Here is a 14815-nt window from a genome sequence, read left to right on the forward strand (position 1 = left end):
CTGCAGCATGGATAGCTGCTCCCCTGTAGTACTCTCCGCAGGCTGCAAGGGAATCATCTCCTTCAGCTCCTTCTTCTCCAACGTTGATGTTCCCTCAGCTCTATCTCACTGTTTCATATCTGTTCTCCACTTTTACTCCAGTGTTGTGTGTTTTTTTTTTTTTTTTCCCTTTCATAAGTTTGTTTCCCCAGAGGTGCCACCACCTTGGTGGCCAAACTCAGCAGTGCCCTGCAGTATTGCTCATTGGAGCCAGCTGGCACCGTATGTGTCTGGCAAAGGGCAGCCCCTCCTCACAGGGGCCTCCCCTTACAGGGGCTGCACTGCAGCCCCTGCTGCCAGCACCAGGACACCGACATGCAGTGCAGCTGCAACATCTATAATCCCAGGACACCTCTAGGGCATTTTCACCTCTTTGATATAGTCCCTTTTTTACATTTTCCTTTCACAGGACCTCTATAGCTGTAGTTGTAGTTGCCATCCTTTACTAAGAGTTGAATTTTGCCATATTTTCATTGTTTGTCCACTTTCAGGACTTTCATTTGTATTCCTTCTAGAGGTGAAATACTTCTGCCAAGAAACCTATACAGCATTTGCTGTTCCACACAATAAAAGGTCTGATATTGTGGTGGTTTTACCGTGCTAGACAGCTGAACTCACCACAACTGCTCTCTCACTCCTTAGAAGAGGAGGGGAAGAAGTAAAGGAAAGAACAACTCACGGGTTGAGGTAAGGATAATTTAATTAAAGAGAAAATAATAATTATTAAGGAAAGATTATTATTAATTAAACAATTTAACTAAAGGGAAAAAAGGGAAAGGGGAAAAGGGAGGGGGAAAGGGAAAACAAAACAAAACAAAACAAAACAAGTAAAGGCTGTGTGGAAGTGCAGAGGAAAGAAATTACTCTCTACTTCCCACAAATGAGCGGTGCTTGACCATGTCCTTGAAGCAGGGCCTCAACGCACATAGCCGGTGTTCGGGACGAGAGACGTTTTCACAACAAGAGCCCACCCCTTCCCTCTTCTTCCTTTTTCCACCTTTTATTGCTGAGTGTGACATCATAATGGTATGGAATATCCCTTTGGTTGGTTTAGGTCAGCTGCCCTGGTGATGTTCCTTTCTCACTTTTTTGCCCACCCTCTAGGAGGGTTAGAGAGAGTCCTGATGCTGTGCCAGCGCTGCTCAGCAGCAGACACAACACTGATGTAATACCACACCTGTTCTAGCTACAAGTGCAGATCACAGCACTGTATGGGTTGCTGCAGGGAAAGTTAACATTCCAGCCAGACCCAGTACAGATATGTGATAGAAAATGTTATTTACTTAAGAAAGAAAATGAAGAAATGAAAATACAGAAAATATTATATAAAATATTTATTAATGCTTATGAAGCCATCTGTTTTTTCACCCATTGAAGAGTTCTGACCCGGGCTATACATTTATTGAGTGAGAACATATATATCATCCAACTATCATGTTTTATTTTTATTATTATTATTATTTTTTAAATACTGTTGGTGGATATAATATATTAGTGGATGAAAAAAAATAGAATAATAGAAATGTAAACATTAATGTTTAGGGAAAGACCTTGATTGGTCTCTGTGGATCAAATCATCTGTTATTCCCAACAGAACTAGTAATTTGAGGTTAGTGATTGTGGGAACTTGTGTGTTACTCCAACAACTTTCAAAGGAAATGCCTATTAAAGCTAGTTTATTTGGGTTTTCAAACTATTCTTCTTAAATTGTTCTTCTACAAGATGGATGAAAACAGATGGAAAATAATTGTCCATGTGGGGTGTGCATCCCTTCAATGCTGACTAGATTGAATGTGACAGGATGCTGGCAGTTGCTAATAAATTTCTATCATAAAAGACATGACTTCCTTTTAGGTTAAAAAAGACAAGTGATACAATAGTATTTTAATGCTAAATCTATGATTTTAGCCACCTATGTATATGCCAGGTTTCCATTGCTTATTAAGGCATGAAGATTTAACAAATATTGTGAAATTCTCTGAGGGGAGCTTCTATTTTTGGGGTTATAGAGTACCCTTGTACTTTAAGTTTGAAACCTGTGAGCAAATACTTATGATCTTGCATATACAGCTATGTTCAAATGATGACTAACTAGTAAGGTAAAAATATTCTTACATCAATATTTGTTACTAATTGATTTGAATATGAAAAAGGCCCTTTACTATAAACAAGCCTTTCTGTATGGTCATAACACTCCTATGCAATAATTTTCGTATTAGCCCCTATAGTAACATGGTGAAAATTTGCAGAATCCTTTCAGACTTCATATTTGAAATCTTAATTGTGAAATTTAGGCAACAGCCTAAATGCTGCCTAGAGCACCGCCTTTTCCTGGTATGAGGTATGTGATAAACATTAACATCTAACATAAAAAAGAGAGAGAGAGAGACAGAGAGAGAGACTGTAGACTTGTAGCTTACTGAATATGGTGCAGCCTTTACAGCAACAGCCCACAAGTCTTGTGTTATGCTAACAATGACAACCTCAGGGCTTGTGAGGCTTTACCTGGACTTGGATTACATGGAAGTTTCTTTAAGCTTGTTTAGCTTTAACAGCTGTCCTAACAAGGTGACTGTTATCTCATTTCCTTTAGCTTTTGCTTAGCTTTGATTGATTGCATGGTATGACATCTATTGCTATGTAAACAATTCTTTGTAAACAATAGGCAGCAATAGCAAGTGGTTATGCTGGGTGGAATGAACTATTTATGACCCTAGAATAAAAATGCAATGTAGAGGATTACAGGAGATTATAGCAGAGGTCTTGAAAGCACAGGCAGAAGAAGTTACCAGACAACTTAAATAATTTGCCAGTGGTTAAATATCGGTTATTGAATGATTGCATTCCTGGGACTTAAGTATAACCATTTCAGGGATAACAATGAATAAGTAGCTAACATGTAATATATACCATATATAGCAAATTTGGGGTTAAATCATGGAATTACATAGCAGTGAAGAAAGAGTAATTTCTAATGCGTAGTAGAAAATGTAGAAAAACAATCCTGAGTAGATCCCAGGGTGGAGCAGAAGAAATCTTCATTGTTAACATCAAATTCCTTCCAGAAAGGACTTTGGATCACCCAATGCAAAATTCCCCAAGACTGAGGTTATCTGAAGTTGAGAACTCAGAGGTGCAATGGGAAGGTCCAAAAAGTGTGCATAACACTTTTAACTGTGATATTGTTGGCACGTTTTATGTGATAGTAATATTTTCTTTCTTTTTCTGTAATAGTTAAATCTGGGCTGAAAACAACTGTTTAATTAGACTGTTTCAATTAGACTTGCAATAAATTCTTGTCTTTTAAAATAAGGTGTATTCATTTAACCTACAGAAACAGCCCAAGTTTAAGAGCAACAAGCTGATGAGAATTTAGGCAACTTGACATGTAGTCGGTGTACAATAAGAACAAACAATTAGTGTCAGACAGATTCAGACTTCAAATCTATGATGACTCTACATACCTGGAAACCCATCAAAAAGGTCGCTTTCTGATATTCTAAATTACTTACCAAATTCTGTTTCCATTTCTCCACAGTATATATGACATGAATTTTGTCTGGCCCTACTTGTTAAATAGTTAGCATTATGTAAAAAATAATGCTTACAAAACAAATGCAAAAAACAAACCCTACTGTAAGGTAAAGACACAAGAGAAGGCCGGAATTCTTCCACATTGCATGCTTGTCTTGTTCTTTCGTATTTATCATTTCAATTCAGTCCTACTTTGTGACAAATTCTAGAACTATTGAAGTGTTCAGACAGTGTAATGGATGTATTTATTCCTACTTCCTTCTATGCATTCTTCTTTAGTCTATTCTTTCACACACTGTTTGCAGTTTCAATCAGAAAAACTGAATGATTGGGAAACAGATTATCAGTATAGAGACTTTTTCTCTTTAATTGCTCCATGATGTTACAATTTAAAGGCAATGGATCCCTTCTATCTGGAGAGCAAGGCCAATAGCCCGCTGGAGTTACATGTGTAGGACAAAGAAGTACTTACACCCTGGAAAAAAAAAAAAAAAAAAAAAAGCTTAATTGGTGGTCACCAAAGTGTTCATCTTTATGATAGCAATAAAGCCAACTGATTCTCTCTTCCCAAAACTGAGTTGCACTGAGCTACTCAAAATTAATTAATTTTATTGTCCCTAAATCAAGCCAACATCCCAAAAGTCAATTATATGTTTATTGAAAGGTCTCCAGTGAAACCCATTTAAAGGTACAGACTACCATTAAAATATTAGATAGCAGGTTCAAGCACAATGAGCAACCCAAACAAATGTTGCAAATCCTGGGGATGTCTAACAGCTGAATTAACACCTTACGGTTAAACCAGTTGGAGGGGATAAGCCCATTTGGATTTAGTGAGGCACTATTCAGGCAAAATAGCGTGTTAGCCCAGAGATGAATATCCTTTTAGCAGAAGCAGACAAACTGAAAACTAGTGCATTTCACAACCTAAGTTCTTAATTACCATGTTTCAGTTTAGACTACTAAAGGCTTTGAAGTTCAGTGGCTGTCTGTGAACATACCTATTCATCCCATCCCCCCAAGGGTAGACACATTTTAAACTAAAGCATTGTAATACAGTATGAAATAATTTAACCAAAATGAACCCAGGCATGGTAGTATCATGACTACTAAGAATGCTTTTTCTATTTACATTTCAAAACAACAACAAAAAAATCATTTACAATGCCAGAGAACAATGGCTTACAAAGTTAACCATTCTAGAGAATATATATGTATATTTTTTTACAGTTGTATGAAAAACACACAGTATGATAAATCAGCAATGATGATAAACTTCAGTGTTTTACACTAATTATTTCTTTTTCTATTTTTCATTTGGTAAACTCCAATGGTATTGAAAATGCAGAATTGATCTCTCCTGGGCAGGCAAGTAATTGATACAGGCAGATTGGTAGCTTACAGCAGTCAATGCTTCTTTCATCACTTAGTCATGGCTGTGGTAGGAATACATTGTTACTTGTTTTCCACCTTACATTTATTCAGAAACATTGCAGTGATACTGCAGGGTATTTGTGGCAGCTTGGAAAATGTCAATGCAAAGTATGAGATTTTTTGTTGATTTCATGAAATTGTTAGATCAATGAATCGTATATTCACTACTTGCTGACACACCTGAAGTAGTGTCAGTACTAATTAATACCACTATCAATCTTTGCCTGAAAATGCTGCCATATTTCTTTGCTCAAGGACTAGGGCTAGGGATAGATAACAGACATATATACCTGGTGGCTTTTGAAATGGAGTAACGTGGAACTGCAGTGTGCAATTCTAGTAACTAAATGTCTTTTTCAGGTTATAACTTCTGTTTAGAGACTAAAGAGTAATAGGATTGTTCTGTAATTAGAGATATTTAATCAATTCCATACAGGTTTTGGAAGCAGAATATATTTTTTGACGTGAGGGAGAGGTCCAGATGTTTCTAACATTCCGCATCTGATGTGTTACAAATTGCATATAAGAAGGTTACCCTAAAAGGAAGTTACCTCAGTGCATAATAATTCTTAAATACATTACAAGAAAAAAAAAACACAACATATTTCATGACATATTGAGAGTACCTTCTGAAAAATTTGTTAGAGCTGTCTGAATGTGTAACAGATGAGAGAAAATGAAGCAAGATATCAAATCACTTTCATGTCAGAACTAGAAAGGCTCCTAACTGAGAACTGATTTGTTAGAGTTCTTGTCTTTTGTATTTCTTAATGTCCTTATAAATCTTATAATTAAGAAAAAATAAATAAATTTCCTAAACCAAAATACAGGAAACTTTCCTCCCCATGGGCCAATCGGTCTTCCCTATGGGAAAGAATTTAAAGCAGTGTTTGAGAGCCATGTCTTGAGGGGTTAATGAGATGCCTGCATGTCTGGTTTGATAAAGACTTAGAAATTAGCAGTTTTCATTTTCTGAAAATGTTTCAAAATATAGTGTAGTTTTAGGTTGTTTTCTTCAGTTAATCTTTTACACAAGTTACCATTTTTTTAATGCAATATCCTCTTATTAGATTGGCTGAACCTTGATCATGGTCTCTAAAAAGTAGGGAATTCTGATTAATTTTCTGTTTTAATTAATTATTTAATTAATTAATTAGTCAGTCTGCTTTTGGGCTTCTCATCCTCCTAGTCTCTGAACACAATAGTTTTCTTTGACGTTTTTCTTGTATTTTCCAAAAAAGAAAAAAGAAGAAAACTCAGGGTATCAAACTATTCAGTACATTATTTTGAAGCTTAATAAAGAAACCAAAATCTACTGAGGGGTCATTCTAGCTGTAATAGTTTTTTTTTTTCTTTTTTTTTTTCTCTGAGTTAGAAACATTTCTCTCTTTTCCTTTAACTTTGATCCTTTTATTTTAGACTGTATAAATAGTTTGCCTTGAAATAGAGTTCAAACACATCTTCTGTATACGCAAATGCTTTACAAAAGTAAAAGTTGTATGCCTGTTTGATGGGAGAGAGAATCTCAAAAACAAATGAGAATTGCATCAAATCAATTCTCATCTACAGAGAGCAATAGTAGTATTGTGTGTTATCACAGAATCATAGAATCATAGAATGGTTGTCATGGTTGGAAAAGACCTCAAAGATAATCTAGTTCCAACCCCCCTACCATGGACAGGGACGCCACCCACTAAATCAGGTTGCTCAGGGCCTCATTTAACCTGGTCTTGAACACCTCCAGGGATGGGGCATCCACAACCTCTCTGGACAACCTCTTCCAGTGCTTCACCACCCTCTGAATGAAAAATTTCCTCCTAACCTCTAATCTAAATCTTCCCTCTTTTATTTTAAAATCATTCCCACTCATCCTGTCATTATCCGATTGAACAAAGAGTTGCTCCCCATCTTTTTTATAATCACAGAATCATAGAATCATAGAAACAGAGAATATCCTGAGTTGGAAGGGACCCATAAGGATCATCAAGTCCAAGTCCTGGCACCACACAGGTCTACACAAAAATTCAGACCATATGACTAAGAGCACAGTCCAAATGCTTCTTAAACTGCGACAGGCTTGGTGCCATGACTACTTCCCTGGGGAGCCTGTTCCAGTGTGTGACAACCCTCTCAGTGAATAACCTCTTCCTGATATCCAGCCTGAACCTCCCTTGTTGCAGCTTGACACCATTGCCTCGGGTCCTATCACTGGTCACTAAAGAGAACAGATCGGTGCTTGCCCCACCACTCCCCCTTGTGAGGAAGCTGTAGACCATGATGAGGTCTCCCCTCAGACTCCTCTTTCCCAGGGTGAACAGGCCAAGTGACCTCAACCGCTCCTCATACGTTTTCCCCTCTAGGCCCTTCACCATCTTTGTAGCCCTCCTCTGGACACTCTCCAACAGTTTCACATCCTTTTTGTACTGTGGTGCGCAGAACTGCACACAGTACTAAAGGTGAGTACTTGAGGTAAGTCCCCTTCAAGTACTGAAAGGTTGCAATGAGGTCCCCCTGGAGCTTTTTCTTCTGTAGTCTGAACAGCCTCATCTCCCTCAGCCTTTCTATGTAGGAGAGGAGTTCCAGCCCCTTGATCGTCTTTGTGGCTCTCCTTTGGATTCACTCTAACAGATCAACATCCTTCTTGTCCTGGGGGCCACAGACCTGGACGCAGTACTTCAAGTGGGGCCTCAAAAGGGCAGAGTAGAGTGGGGCAATCACCTCCCTTGACTTGCTGGCTACTGCTCTTTTGTTGTAGCCCAAGAATTGTGGGCTGCAGTTGATGCAGTGTTGATACATAAATCAGCATTGTAAGTTTTGAAGATGCCAATAAAAATAAGCATAGAAGAAGTTCTAATGGAACTGAGACTTTTAAATTAAATCCAGGGATCTATTTCCTGTTGGTTAAAATCAGCAAAGACATCTCTTGTACCTCCATCTTTTACCTGGTCTACTGGGAGAATAAATAAATGAGGGATAATCAGAAAAAAGAAAGAACAAACAAACAAACAAACAAAAACAGTGTTCTCATATTCTGGGTTTTTGATGTCCCTTCCGTGTTCTACACAGGTGTTAGCCTGGTCTTCCACTAACTTCACTATTTGCAAAAGAAAGGATGTCATAGTTGCTGTTGCATGTATTTTGGTGGCCCCCTTCTCATTACATTTCTGCCAAATTACCAATTCCACGTCAAATTCTGTTTTCTCGGTCAATATTTAGGGTGAAAAAATATTAATAACATGCCCCAAATACATGGAAATATAAATTTATGCTTTAAAAATGAACAAATAATTGCATATTTCTCCATTCACGGCTTTTGAAGCTTTACTGAATATACTGTCATAGTGCCATCCTTTGATTTAGATTCCGGGATTAATTTTGTTAGAAAGGTTTTAGTACGAAGATATATTTTTACTTTTTTATTACTAAAAAATATGTAGGGAAAGGGTAAAATGGGTAATAACTAGACATGCATGAGAATCATTTTTGTTTCTGACCTTTATGCAAAGAGCACATTAGTGATGTGGTGCACCAGAGGTGTTCTCTATGGTTTAAATTTTCCTTGCATCTGTACTTTGAGTTTTGCAGCTGCTACCTGAGTGTAAAAATGGTGCTCTTGTGGACCCAAGGTTGAAGTCACACACAAAAACACCTGTATGCAAAGTCCTCTGGGAATTATCTTTCTATGCCTGTACAGAGAAAACCAAGGACCAGCAATAGGTGTTAAGCTCCTTTGCAGAAAATGTGGTACGTGGACTTGTCCTGAAACCATGAGAGGTTGTCAAAGGTCAACCTTGGCTGGCTGCCAGGTGCCCACTAAGCTGCTCGCTCACTCCACACACAGAACAGGATGGGAGGGGGGATGGGGGTAGGGACACAGTGAAAAAAACTTGTGGGTTGAGATAAGGACAGGGAGATCACTCAACAATTATTGTCACAGGCAAAATGGACTCAGTATAGGGAGATTAATATAATTTATTACCTATTACTAACGAGCTAGAGCAGTAAGAAACTATAAAAGCAAACTAAAAACACCTTCCCCCCATATATCACAGAATCACAGAATTGTAGGGATTGGAAGGGACCTCGAAAGATCAAAAGAACCTGCCAAAGCAGGTTCCTTAGAGCAGGCTGACCAGGTAGGCATCCAGACAGGCCTTGAATATCTCCAGAGAGGGAGACTCCACAACCTCCCTGGGCAGCCTGCTCCAGTGCTCGTCACCCTTACTGTGAAGAAGTTCCACCTTCAGGGTTGGAACCAGAAACCAACCCTGCAGCCCCCGTGCTGCCAAGCCCTTGCCACATAAACCCAATGCAGAAATACAGGTAAACTAAAAACACCTTGTCCCCACCACCCTTCTCAAGCCTTCTCTCCCCAGCTGGCACAGGGGGATGGGGAATGGAAGTCACAGTCCATTCATAATGCTAAATCTCTGCAGTCTCTTCGCCGACTCCAGCATAAAGTACATCCCGAGGGATAGTCTTTCATGAACTAACTTAATATGGACTTTGTACAAGATGCATTTCTTCAAGAACTGGTCAAGCATAGGCCTATATAATGTCTTAAAGTCCTTTAAGCGCCAGACTGCTCCAACGTAGGTTCCATATGGGTCACAAGCCCTGCCAGTTAATCTGCTCCAGCAAGAGATCATCTCTGAGGTGTTCTGTAGTGCCTGTTGGAAACCTGCTTCTGCATGGGCATTCAACAAGCTGGAGCTTCCTTCAGGCCATGTGCAGCTGCTTCAGCATGGGGTTTTCCAAGGGCTACAGCATGCATATTGTCTCTGAAGAGGTACTTGCAGGGGAGCAACCTGCGTAAACATGGTCTTTTACATGAGCTGCAGGGGAATCTGCCCGGCACTAGAAGCCCCTCTTCCTATTCCGTCTTTAAAGACCTGGGATTTTGTACCATTTTCAAAATTCCTTACTGATCTCCAAGAGCTGTTGCATAGCATATTTTATGTTACATGAAATAAATTATCAGGAAGGCACAACAAGTATCACTTATTGGCTCAGAATTGGCCAACTCTATCTCAAAACCCTAATTCTAATCCTAGAGAAGGCTCGGGTCTAAAAACACCCAACCTGTAGCTGCCATGAAAAAGTGTTGGCAAATGATAGATTTTGGTGAACTTCAACCATGTTTTAAAAGACTCCTTGAAACCGCAGTCACATAGGGGGCTCTGTGATTCCTCTCTCTGTAAACCCAAACCTTAGACCTAGACAGCACCCAGGTCCAACACCTGCCCCACCTAGGGCTCCCATGAAACAGTCAGTGCTTGCAACAGAAGTCTTTTGGTAGACCTCAACTTCCTTTGTCAGCCCTTTCACAACCCTACTCACAAGTGGAGTCTGTGCTTTCTCCAACGCTAACCCTAACCTTAGACAGTGCCGAGGTCCAATGCACACCCCACCTAGGGCTCCCACAGAAAAGTGCTCAAAACAGCAGCTTTTCAATAGATTCCTTTGGCATCTTTATGAGCATTTTGACCTCAACTTGCTTTGGCAGCCAGTCGGAAAACCCCGTGTCACAAGGGCTCTGCTCTTTCTCTCTCTCTAAACTGCAACACTAGCAATAGACAGTGCCCAAGTCAAATACTGACCACACCTAGGGATCCCATTAAAATTGCCAACAACTGAAAGTATTTTGTAGACTTGAAGTTTTGTTTTGTTTGTTGTTCTGTTTTGTTTCCAGCTCCTTTGCAATCCCAGTCATCCAGTGTATTCTGTAATTTCACGCTCCTTAAATCCTAAATTTTACCTTAACCCTAACCCTAGATACTTATCAGTTCCAGGAACTCTGCCTGCTAGTGTTGGTTTAGACACTGATATTTAAGAACATATAATAGCATATCATATTCACATTTTTATTTACATCTCTTGGATGTGAGGCTTATACAAGTTTTTTATTACTAAGTCTTCATACTAAGATGTGTTCCAGAGTATAAACGGAAGCCATGCTTTTATTATGGAAAAAGTATTTTTATAAGCAGTTTTCTTAATGGAATTATTAATAAAGTTAAATAATAGAGCAGAAATTGTTTACTTTAGGATGACTAGAATATTAAAGGTTATCTCTAGTTTTTAGGGAAGAACATACTGAGTGAAATAGAGATTTATCACAGTAATCCAGAACTGATGAATATGGGATTATCCATCAGAATAGATCTTTACCAATTTTTGATGAGTGATAATTACCACACTTCTGTTTTGCTTTTTTTAAAATTATTTTTAGTGTAAATTTGTCTGCTTTTCCTTTAACTTTACACTGCTGTTCTTTGAAGAGTGCCTCTATTTTTTCATGACTAGCCCCAAAAGTCAGTTCAAATTTAAAGAACAAGAGTTGTGACTGTTCTCTGCTTTTAGTTCCTTATTGTTTCTGTTCAACCATAGGTTCATTCACATCTAATAGCCTTTCTATAGTTCTGTGCTTGCAATCACATGCTAAAAGCAGGTCCACAGGTAGCTAGAGATTTTCCTCTTCCCTATTTCAAGCAGTATTGTCATTCTGGGTCCTAGTTTCACTCATGTTTTAGACTATTTCTGCATCTGTACCTGCTATAATGCATAATGTTTCTTTTACTTTATTTTTATTTATTTTTTATTTATTTTTTTAAAAATCCTTCTTTTTATTCTTAGTTTTGTACTGTGTGTCCTGATTTTCCAGGGCCTAGTTTTCTATCTGTAGTTTTTGTGTATTTTTTTTTTTTTTCATTTAAAGCTTTAACAAATTATGATTCCAATACCCCAGCTGGGCTGGAGTTTGTTCCTGCTGCTTAATGGGATTCTAGTTGTTTGCCCATACCAACTCCCAGTCTTGATGTTGAATTGATTCTCTCCTTTGTAATCACATCCATTATGTGATTTTTGGTTCTTTTCCTGGCTGACTGGATAGAACTGACCAATTATATATGACTTACTAAATCACTGAATGTCGAAAGCTATGTCTAGACTAAATTTCCAAATGCCACAACGCAATAGGGTTAGATTTAGCATGTGGTTGTTGTGAGAACCCAATACACACCTTGGATGCAATTTTGAGGCATTATTCCAGGTTAGATCTGGGCTAGTCATGTGAACTGAATGAACGCTCATTAGCAGTTAACGTGCAGAAGGCTTATCTATCATTTAATTTAGTGTCATCCAAAAATAGTATCATTTATGTGTTTTCAGGTGGCTCTGCAATGTGAACTAAAACACAGGAAGTGTATATGTTCAGAAAATACCTGCCTAAATAAACCTCTAATCAGAAAAAAAATGCTAATGTGTGTACACACTGAGTTCCTTTGTTTGTCCCCAGGAGCTGTTTTTTTTTTTTTTTTTTTTTTTTCTGGTGGTGGTGGTGGTTTTTTGTTTGTTCATTTGTTTGTTTGTTTTTAAATCATATCTCTTTTCATTTGAATTATAGATTTACTGAATAATTTAGAAAGGAAGAGATTTTTGAATCCAGTCAGATCCCTCAATCTCTCCTCATGCTCTCTGCTCCATACCCCCTGATAGTCGTGGCAGCTGCACTCTCACACTCACACTGCTGCACTCACTCCAGTTTGTCACTGCCTTTTTTTTTTTTTTTTTTTTTTGTAATGTGGAGCCCAAGACAGGCACTGTATTAAAGTTGTTTCACACATCCTACTTGGAGAAGAATAAACATTCCCCTCCAGCCTTATTAGTACAGCCCAGTATGTGTTTATCACTCATTGCTGCAAAGGTGTGCTTTGCTGTTGGCATGTATTGCAAATTTACCTCTTCGCATGAAGTGCCTATGAGACATGATCTTTTCCAGATGCTAGATACCTGTACCTCTTGTGTTTCTTCAGATTGCTTCTGACTGTGTTGGAGTTGAGTATTCTGTCCTTGGTTCTTCAACAGGGCCAGATCCCCTTCTGTGACTGGCAGTATTTCCATGCTACCACCGATTCCAGTTGTGCCAACCACATTGGGCCCAGGGCTGTGAAAACAAAGACCCGGTGTATTTACTTTTTGATCACAGTGAAAAGCATGATGGGGTGGTCAAATGCGTGTTAAGTTCTTCATGCCTTAATTTATTGAAACGCCACGGTTGGGGCCAAGGAGTACTCTGTTGTTTTGTTCATTAAAGCCACACAATCTGCAGCAGGAAGTAAAATAGAAATTCAAAACAAGAATTCTCAAGAAGGTAATCACTGTTTATAGATGGCAAAGTAAAATCAAAACTACACAGACTACTGACACTAATAAAAATTCAAAAAAAAATCTCTCTCATTTACTCACTCATTTTTTTCTCTCCCCAGTTCCCTGTGCCCTCTTCCTCTCCCCAAAGACTTCTTGTTCTTTCATGGGAGGTCTTATTCATGATTTCAGTCTCTGAGTGTATGTGGAATATTGGGATGGATCTGTTAGGAAAAATTCCTACATCCATCAGACAATTTACACATCAGACAAAAGTTGCCTAGCTCCATGTATAACTGTTGTGGTTTAAACTGGCCGGCAGCTAAGCACCACACAGCCGTTCTCTCACCCTCCCCCTCCTTCTCTGGGATGGGGGAGAGAAATAGGAAAATGAAGCCTGTGGGTTGAGACAGAGAGAGTTTATTAAGACAGGGAAGGGAAGGGAAGGGAAGGGAAGGGAAGGGGAGGGGAGGGGAGGGGAAGGGAGGGGAGGGGAGGGGAGGGGAGGGGAGGGGAGGGGAGGGGAGGGGAGGGGAGGGAGATAATAGTATTACTAATAACACAAAAATACATGAAACAAGTGATGCACAATGCAATTGCTCACCACCCGCTGACCGATGCCCAGCCTATCCCCGAGCAGCCGGCCCCCCACCCCGGCCAGCCACCCCTATCTATTGTTTAGCATGACGTCAGATGGTATGGAATACCCCTTTGGCCAGTTTGGGTCAGCTGTCCTGGGTCTGTCCCCTCCCAGCTCCTGCGGCACCCCTAGCCTGCCTGCTGGCAGGACAGAGCGAGGAGCTGAAAAGTCCTTGGCTTAGTCTAAGCACTGCTCTGCAACAACTAAAACATCAGTGTGTTATCAACACTCTTTTCATCCTAATCCAAAAGATAGCACCCTACCAGCTATGAGGAGGAAAATTAACTCTATCCTAGCTGAAACCAGGGCAGCTGTTTTCTGGCAGGTCATGGGAAGAAGATTGTCTGGCTTGGGGGAGCTTATGTACACAGGGCTTTTAGGCTGCAGCCAAAGTGCTCCTCTAGATCTGGAAGTTTGAAGATAGTTGCAGTCTCCAAGCTCAAAGCCAACCACATATCAGTCTGGCGCAACTGATTTTTGTGTTCCTTGCACTAGCCGTTCCTTCACCTCCTCTTCAGATACAAGGACACGCGTCTCTTTCATGCTCCTTTATTAGTAAAGAAGCCAGGATAGATTAAAGCCTCTTTCTTCAAGTCAGTAAGATACCTGTCTTCGGTTTCAGTGAGAATTCAGGCCCTAGCAACTGAAATTCCTTCTAGATAGTGTTTCTTCTGTATAGGATAATTTCATTTCCCTTTTGAAGACTTACAAGGATGTAGTAACAACAGCAAAGGCATGAAACAGTACCTGAGGCATAGGCTACTTTTCAGCCTGCAGCAGGCTATAGGTATGCTATTATCATTTCAGATAAATATGATCTACGTAATGTGAAGGGTTCCGGCATGCTTACAATCTGCCAAGGGCCAGAAAATGGGACCTTCATTTCTTCCCTATGAAGAAAGGCTGAGAGACCTGGGACTGTTCAGCCTGCAGAAAAGACGACTGAGAGGGGACCTCAACCATGTTTATAAATACCTGAGGTGTGGGAGACAGAGGGATTTGGCCAACCTCTTTTCAGTGGTT

The 14815-nt window shown here is 39.5% G+C and overlaps 1 long non-coding RNA gene across 3 annotated transcripts in view; it reads right to left on the bottom strand.

Annotated features, from left to right (window-relative positions):
• LOC308189215 overlaps nt 1-13546 on the bottom strand; it is a 48560-nt gene extending 35014 nt beyond the window's left edge. For 2 of the 3 annotated variants that reach the window (XR_013946144.1, XR_013946145.1), the window contains exons 1-2: nt 13255-13546; nt 12748-12952 (exon numbers count right to left, since the gene is read on the bottom strand). This is a non-coding gene — a long non-coding RNA (uncharacterized lncRNA). Of the gene's footprint in view, nt 1-4059; nt 9816-12747; nt 12953-13254 lie in introns of those variants that run through there. The other variant, XR_013946146.1, reaches the window with a different exon arrangement.
• Nucleotides 13547-14815: the final 1269 nt, after the last annotated feature.

The sequence above is a fragment of the Anser brachyrhynchus genome (genome assembly GCF_964034855.1).
Source record: "Anser brachyrhynchus genome assembly, chromosome: 2".
NCBI lineage: Eukaryota > Metazoa > Chordata > Aves > Anseriformes > Anatidae > Anser > Anser brachyrhynchus.